The sequence below is a fragment of the Gymnodraco acuticeps genome, unplaced genomic scaffold, assembly GCF_902827175.1.
Source record: "Gymnodraco acuticeps unplaced genomic scaffold, fGymAcu1.1, whole genome shotgun sequence".
In the NCBI taxonomy this organism is placed as follows: domain Eukaryota; kingdom Metazoa; phylum Chordata; class Actinopteri; order Perciformes; family Bathydraconidae; genus Gymnodraco; species Gymnodraco acuticeps.
The window spans coordinates 775,048-783,496 of NW_022989937.1; positions in this window are offsets into that span (position 1 = coordinate 775,048).

Genomic DNA, 8,449 nt, shown 5'->3' on the forward strand with positions numbered 1-8,449 from the left:
GGCTCATTTTAATTCTCCCCAAATATATTGAGGCTGAACCTGAACTTTGAATTCTCTGCTCACATCATAATCTTGGCGATCTTGTTAAAATTGTGAATGCAGAATTAAAAATACTATGTAACTGGATTGCAGTTAATAAATGATCCCTTAATGTGGCCAAAACAAATGACATGTTATTCAATACAAAGTCTGAGAGCAGAAATGACTGCATTATACGGATTTGCAATACAGAGATAGAAAAAGTTGGTGCATGTACATTTTTGAAGAAAAACATTTTTGAAGAAAAACTCAATTGGAAGCACTATATAAATTATATACAGACTAAACTGTCAAAAACAATAGGTATTTTGTATCATACTAAGAACATTCTTGAAGAAAATATACTCTTTATAACAGTCAATTTCTCCCTTACCTTTAATACTGCTCCGAAATATGGGGAAACACGTACTCAACAAATCTACAAAAAATAATAACATCCCAAAAAAAAGTATTACGAATAGCCTGTGGTGTTGGTAAATATGAACACACAACTCCCATATTTAAAAAAAACTCAATCTATTCAAATGTGTTGAGATAGTACAGCTTAAAACAGTACTGATTATGTACAACATTTTCAAAACAAAATGCCTAATAACATTCAAAAGCAGTTCCAAACCACAGCGTGAACATATGAATGTAAAAAAGGTCACTTGAAAATAAGTGTTCACAATGTTTATATGCAATTATGCATATATTATTATTATTATTCATTTGCCAAGTGCATTAATTTCCAAAAAAAGATATTTGAAACTGCTATTGACATGTGCAGAAAATGACCCTATATCTAGTTTTCGTATATATATATATATATATGCATTTATTGTTTTCCTGCCCTAACTTTTATTTAATTTTTTCTCTTGTTTTCTTAATTTCTTTGTACTCCTTAATTTCTATACGTTTTTGACGCAATAATGCCGCTGTATTAGGATGATGCACGGGAGGGCTACTTTCCACAAGCTATGCTTCAGCCCTCCCACTTCTACTAATTTGGTTCATCTTTGTATGAATTAAACTTATTTTGTTTATCGGATGAATAAAAAAAAATACTTTCAGCTTGGGGGCCCCCTAGTGGCCGAGGGGGCCCTATGCCCCCGCATAGTCCGCATATAGGAAGAAACGGCCCTGCATAACACACACCCTCCCGAGCTTGAATGACACACAGAGACCAATCGAGGGCATTAGTATGATCTGTATGAAAGTGGCCATGTCGGCAGGCCACATCATGTAGACAGCCAGTCACCCTCTGTGAGGCAGAGTCAGACGCACATTTGCGCAGCGTTGCGTTCACAATACATAGGCCTACATAAATAAATAAAAAGTCCTCAGGCCAGCAGGCCACTTAGCAGGCCAGGCCATCGGGAAACCTCCCGGTCCTCCCGATGGCCAGTCCGGGCCTGGGCTTCGCCCTCTAAGGCTATCGCTATTGGGTTAAGGGCGAAGCATGATGTAGTCTGCGCCCCACTGGGTCCGTCCAGCACTAGAAGCACAGACATACCTGCTTAATAACACCCCCCTGCCTGTTGTGCCATGCGTAATGGCACATCCCCGTCCCTGGAGCAAACATACCTGTTTTCCTGACGGGGTGAAGGCTGGGAACAATACATACCGACCGCTGTGAGAAAGTAGAGACGAAGGTCCCACCTTGTCCTGCGATCATAGAGGGGGAACAGCCGCTCTCTCCGTGTCAGCCAGGTAGGAGAGCTCTCAGCTGGATCCCTGACGTCACTCACTCTGACCAGGCACTCTCTACGAAGTGTGTCAGAGGAAGGGGAACGTCCCTCTCCTACGAGGGGAAAAAGGGCCGCTCTCTGTGTGCCGCGAGGCAGGAGAGAGGCGCACAGCTGGATCCCTGACGTCACTCACTCTGACAGGACACCCAGTACAGGGCGTGTCAGAGAGGAAAGGGAGACATCCCTCAATTAAAATTTAATAAATGAACAGGGGGAAGACAAAGATGCAGCCGTGCAAATATCTTCCACTGACATTCCTCCGCGCAACACCGAGGAGGAGGAAATTCCTCTGGTTGAGTGCGCTTTGATATTCTCCGGGGGCTCCACCCCAGAGGAGACATATGCCTGTGACACAGCCTCACACAGCCAGTGTGACAGCCGTTGTGTAGACAGAGGTTGCCCGATCGAGCGCTCTCTGTAATGCACAAACAGGCGCTGAGAACGGCGCAATGCCGCCGTGCGCGCTACATAGCAGACAGCGCGCGCACCGGGCAGAGGAGATGAGATGTTTCTTCTTCCTCCGACCTCTTGCATCCCATGGAACTGCTGGGGGGAGAGGCTTCTCTGTGATGTGCCGTAATGGTCGTCATGGTGACGTGCCACGCCCTCGCCGCTGCTGCCCGTGAAGCAAAAAAGCTGCGAGGGAGTTTCCACACGCTGCATTCCACTCTGTCTCTCATCATGAGGCGTATACACGCCCAGATGATGAGAGGTGTGTGTATGCTGTCCTCACGAGGCGTTATAACAGTGCTCGTGGATTTATTATGACCGTGTGTAAGGCATATCTGGGACAGAGGAATACCTCGAGCTCTGCAGTTTATAAACCAATAGGTTAAAACAGCAGGCTTCTGCAGTGAATTACGCACCTCTGGAAACTCCCCCTGTGGGGGAGACCCAGGGGAATCCCCCCCGTGACCAGCTGACGCTAATGCCGAGCAGCTGCGTTACGGAGAAGGCTGTGTGGTTTGTGACACGCCGGAGGAGAGCTGTCAGTTTCTCACTCGCTGCCAGAGAGCGCTCTGCTGCTGGCTGAGTTTTTAATTCCACTCCAGATAACGTTTGTCTGAGAGGGAAGGGAACAGCTCTTCTTCCAACTTGTTATGAAACCCAGGCTTTGACAGATGCGATATGAGATGTACCGCATAGGCGGCGCGTGAGGCTCAGGTTTGGCTCTTACGCTGCCCGCCTCCGGCGTCTATAGAAAAGAGATCAACTCAGTGAAAGCACCGCCTGCTGACCGATCAGAGCTCAGTGTGCGGAGTTTAAATCTATCAAGTCATATTACAGGAAAAAGGAAATGCAGTTTAAACTGCCGTATGCAGAGAAGACGCCGACGTGTCGCACTTATCATTCATATCACACTGACATCACATCATCAATCAGATCATCGATCTCACATCGATATCACAATATTTCCTTATCTGAGTCAGCTTCTCGAGCCGTATCGGGCCGTGCAACACTTTTAAGGCGCATTTCCACTGCAACGGGGTAGCCCCGTTTAAGCGTCCCTAAGCGTCCTCGCTCAGTGGCGCATTGCCATTACAGTTTAGGACCTGGGGTAGCAACGCAGTGTAGGCGGGGCGATCGGCTTTGTTTTTGATCACATTTCGAGTTGTTCCGTCGAGCTCCCGCTGGATTTGATCATCCCCAATGAGATGTAGGAACGTCGTCACCTCCTCGGTCGACCACTGTGTGCTTTTCTTATTAGACGTAGCCATTTTTGTAGCTCATCCGTTTACAAAATGCTGTTTATAAAAATGCTGCAAGCTTGCTTCTAAATATATATGCGACACTAGGGATGAACTCGCGCGCGATCTTGTGACGATTCTCTCTGACCAATCAGTAGTCGAGAGTGTTGACGTCACTAGTTCAGCCCTGGCCCTGGTCTGATAGAACCACGATTTTATGGGGCCGGAAAAAGAGGGAAAAAGTACCCGCTAGCCGGTACTAGGCTATATGGAAAGGCCACCAAAAACTGGCCTGGCTGCTTGAGGACGATTAAGGACGCTTAAATGGGGATACCCGCTGCCGTGGAAATGCGCCATTAGTTACATTGTCACATATACTGTATGCAGACGTATTATTTTAAGCAACACATTAAGTTGACGAATCACTCAACTCAAATGTAATAAAGTCAGATCCCCTCGTGTTTTAGATGGGGCAGTATCATAAAACTGTTGTACGCTTTCAAACACTCGGTAGTTTATTTTCTAACGAGTTGTTCTGTATTCTCCTTGCAGGTGCAACTATGTGGCTTGTATCCTGGATTATATGTTTAAGTCATCATGGATGTTTAAAGTTCATATTTGTCTAATATTAGTTTACTTTTCATTAATGAAGTATGATGTTGCGCTGTCAGTACACTTGTCCCTGTTTGTGATTGGTCAAATGTAGCTAACCCCGCCCCTTTCACGTGAACGCGTTCTCAGCTGGAGAGAGAAACCCTGGCTTGATTTACCGAGTTGATAACCAGCGCCGTAGGACCGTTTAGCGAGATCTCGTTTGTTAGGGTTAGTTAAGATAACTCAAGCATATCCAGGGTCTGTTGAACTGGCTTCGTGGTACAGGGCACAGGTGGCTGCAAAGCAGCGCTAATGTCAAAGACATTATATTTTTATTTGACCAGGATGCAGTTACACAAATATTTGGGAAGGCTTAGCCTTCCCTAGCCTACAGCACCCGCCGCCCCTGATGTACCGTCTGTAAAGCGACTTCCTCCCTGGAGCGAGCCAGCAACTAGCAGGTCGTCCAAAGGAAACCACCCTCTCATCCCTCCTCTTTGTAGCGGCTCCAGCCTTCTCTACACAAAAATGGGAGGAGCCAGGAAATATCCAAACAGCAGACGATTGTCTGGTCTGATATTCCCTGAAATGAGAAACCGCAGGAATTTCCTGTGTTTCGGGATGATGGGTACGTGGAAGTATGCATCCTTCAGGTGGAAGTGAACCAGTCGTCCTGGTGAACACATTCCAGCCCCTGTTTGATCGTCAGCATGTGAAATACTGACAGATCGAGGATGTCTCATTGCACCAGTCTTTTTCGGGATTAGAAAAATAACGGGAGTGAAAACCCCTGATTTTCCTCCCTTTGAGGAAACCTGGAAATATCCTCTTTCAACAGGAGTTCCAGCAGCTCGGATTTGGAGCGCAAGACATAGCTTCTGGGAGGACAGGAGTGTTTCCTGTATCCCATTGAACTGTGGGGGGCTTTTTCGTCACCACGCTGCGGGGTGTGACACGTCGAAGGAGAGCTGTCAGCGTATCCACTCCACTCTCTGCCGTGAGAGTCGTGCTCTCATGCGGGCTGAGTTAAATTCCACCCAGGTAAACAATACTCTGGGCTGGAATAGGACAGCTCTTTTCCCAATTTATCATGAAACCCAGCTTTGACAGATACGATATGAGTTGTACCGTCTGTAAAGCCGCTTCCTCCCTGGAGCGAGCCATGCAGCAGCAGGTCGTCCAGGTAAAAATAGTACTCTCATCCCTCCTCTGTGTAGCGGCTGCAACGCCGTCTCTACACACTTTGAAAAAGTACGAGGAGCCAGGGAATAGCCGAACGGCAGACGGTTGTACTGGTACGCTATTCCCTGGAATGAAAACCGCAGGAATTTCCTGTGTTGCGGAATGATGGGTACATGGAAGTATGCATCCTTTAGGTCTATAGAGGTGAACCAATCTCCCTGGTGAACACACTCTAGCACCTTTTTGACCGTCAGCATGTGAAAAGGCCTTTTCATTATTGCCTTGTTGAAAACTGACAGGTCGAGGATGGGTCTCATTCCCCCTGTCTTTTTCGGGATACGAAAATAGCGGGAGTAATACCCCTGATTTTCTTCCTCCTGGGGAACCCTGGAAATAGCCTCTTTCAACAGGAGTTCCCGTAGCTCTGCTTGGAGCGCAAGACACTGTTCACGGGGTGTTAGGCATGTCACCTGTATCCCGTTGAACTGTGGGGGGGGGGGAGGCGAACTGCAGGGTATACCCTCTGCTGATCAGCCTGTTCATCCATCTGTCCATCAAACACATGCGCTGCCACGCCGAGAAACACTCTGACAGCGGGCGCGCATGCTCGAGATGTGTTGTGGTTGTCATGACGACGAGCCACGCCAGAGCCCTCGCCGCCGCTGCCCGTGAGGCAACCCAAGGTGGGCCTAGAGCGAAAGGGCTGTGCGGAGGCCTCCACACGCTGCGTATCACTCCGCCTCGCATCATGAGGCGTGTACACGCTCAGAGGATGGGTGGAGGTGTGTGCAGTAATATCCACATGAGGCGTTAACACTGCGCTCCTGGGCTTATTATGACCGTATATAGGTGGCGTATTTCGGACAGAAGAATGCCGCGAGGTCTGTGGTTTAATAACCGAAGAGTCATAACCATCAGATCCCTGCAGCGAACCCTGCCTACTAATCACCAGATTGAAGGCAGCTGGTGTAATTACTGTGCTCCGCAGCTTATTAATCGATAGATTAAATAGCGCAGGCTTTTGTACCGAACCCGGCTGGCTATTAACCGATAGGTCATGGCAGCTGGCTCAGTAAAGCTACGCTGTGTGTTGTCGGGGTTTGCCTGATAATTTTGGTCGCACAGTGATGATACTTATACCATTGGAACCTGTGGAATCTCAGCTTTCAGATGATATCTTGTTTGTGCAGATCCGATGAAGTATAAAAGATCGCTAACGTGAGTTCTGTGCGAAGTGCGTTAGCATTTTTTCGCTTAGTGCTAATTCAGAGGCTCGGCGTTAGACTTGTGTTTTGTTTCTGTAAACATGGTTCATATTGTCAGTTATCTGGGCTTCTTCCCGTTAAGTGGGTATGACACATTAATAGGTTGTTCAATGTTAAGAAGCCCTGAGACCAGTGTTGGGGAAGTTACTTTTAAAAAATAGTGTTTGCTCGTTACTCGTTACTTCTTTAAAAAAGTAATCCCTTACTTTACTTAGTTACCCTCCAAGGAAAGTAACGTTTTACGTTACTCGTTACTTTTACGTTACTTTATGTTGCTCGACTTTGGGCAGAACCCCATCTCTGTTCCTAAATGTGTAGGCTTACATAAAGTTCTACTATGGAGGACATAACAGATATGTCTTTTGTGCTCTTTATTATAAAAAAAATGCCACAGAGCACTTAACAAAACATTGGGCTATAGGCGTCAACACCCAACCCAGTCTCACGGCATTTCATGTTCACCAACACGATTTTTAATCTATTGATTCGTGTTCACCAACACGATTTGCCCCTTTTTTTCGTGTTGCACAGCACAATTTTAAAAGCAATGTATTTCTACTGCCTGCAGCACGTCTTTTTCTCCGGTCGGGTCGAGGAAGACCGGAAGCTGTGTGGTTCGTAAAAATATGTTCTTACTCAATATCAAGCCACAGTTATTGCTGCTTACTTTGCAGATTCTGATTAATTATGTGAAATATAAACAACCCTTAAATCAGACTTTAGTTACACCTGAGTAAAATTCAGGTAAGGTAATTGTCAAGTGCCAACAATCAGGAGAGATATTTGATAGTTGGTGCTTGAGAAGACTAAACATGTATCTGCAATTGACATGAATGGAAACGAGTAATAAAGTATATTCATTACTCGTTATTCTCTACTAATAGTTAATGAAAGACTGTATATTATGGCTATTTTGCACATCCCTTTCAAGATTTTCAAAGGTGTATTGACATATCATATACACAACTACGGTGCAGTTATGCAATGAATGAAATACTTGGGTCACAGGTTCCTCAACAGTGCATTACAAGACATCTATCAATATGTGTGTACCTCCACCATTAAACTGTCATATTCTGCACATTTCTTATTCTATCTACATACATAAGAGTATAATTAATATGTATAATATCAGTTAAAATAAGTGCTTCAACATAGTTAACATTGCAGGAAAGCAATATATTAGACGTTAAGTACTTTGTCAGGCTTAATATTTATCTGTAGATAGATACCCCCAAAGTTGTTTTCTTATTTAAAAGAAGACCTTAATCTGTTATTTAATGTTTAAATAAAGGTTAATTCGTTTTTCTGTTTTGCACCTCCTCCTATTCATATCTTTGTACATTCTGCACTAAACTGTTTTATTGTAGAGATCACTTATAGTATCTTCTTGATTTTTTATATTCTATATTTATACTTTCCCCCTATGAAAGTATGTACTCTTAATATTTTTTTAATCAAATAAAACACAATAATTCAATAACGTGCTTTAACCACTAGGCGGTGCACACAAGGTACACACAGCCATAATAACTTTGTATTATTAGTGTAGGACACTTTTGTTTTCGTACAACATCTGAAAATGTGTAGTTTTATGCATGCTTTCACATAATTTTACAGCATATTGCTATACTATTTCAGACTCAGTATTTACATTCTTACATTCAAAGAAAATCAGTAATATCTTTAAAAACTACAGTCCTTTTATATCAGCTGTGCACCGTTATGGTGTAAATATAACCTATCTGTGAATTAGATCAAATGTAAAAGTCAGCCGAATTAGTGTTGATACTGCAAGGAAACGTATTGTGTGAAGAGAAATTGAAGATGTTGTTTAATTGTTGAATATATTTATGATCCACGTCAAGTATTCAGTTTCGGCGGCATTTTCTCAGTTTTTCCAAAGGTCTTCTCATCAGGGCTCTATAAATAAAGAACTACGGCAGATCTG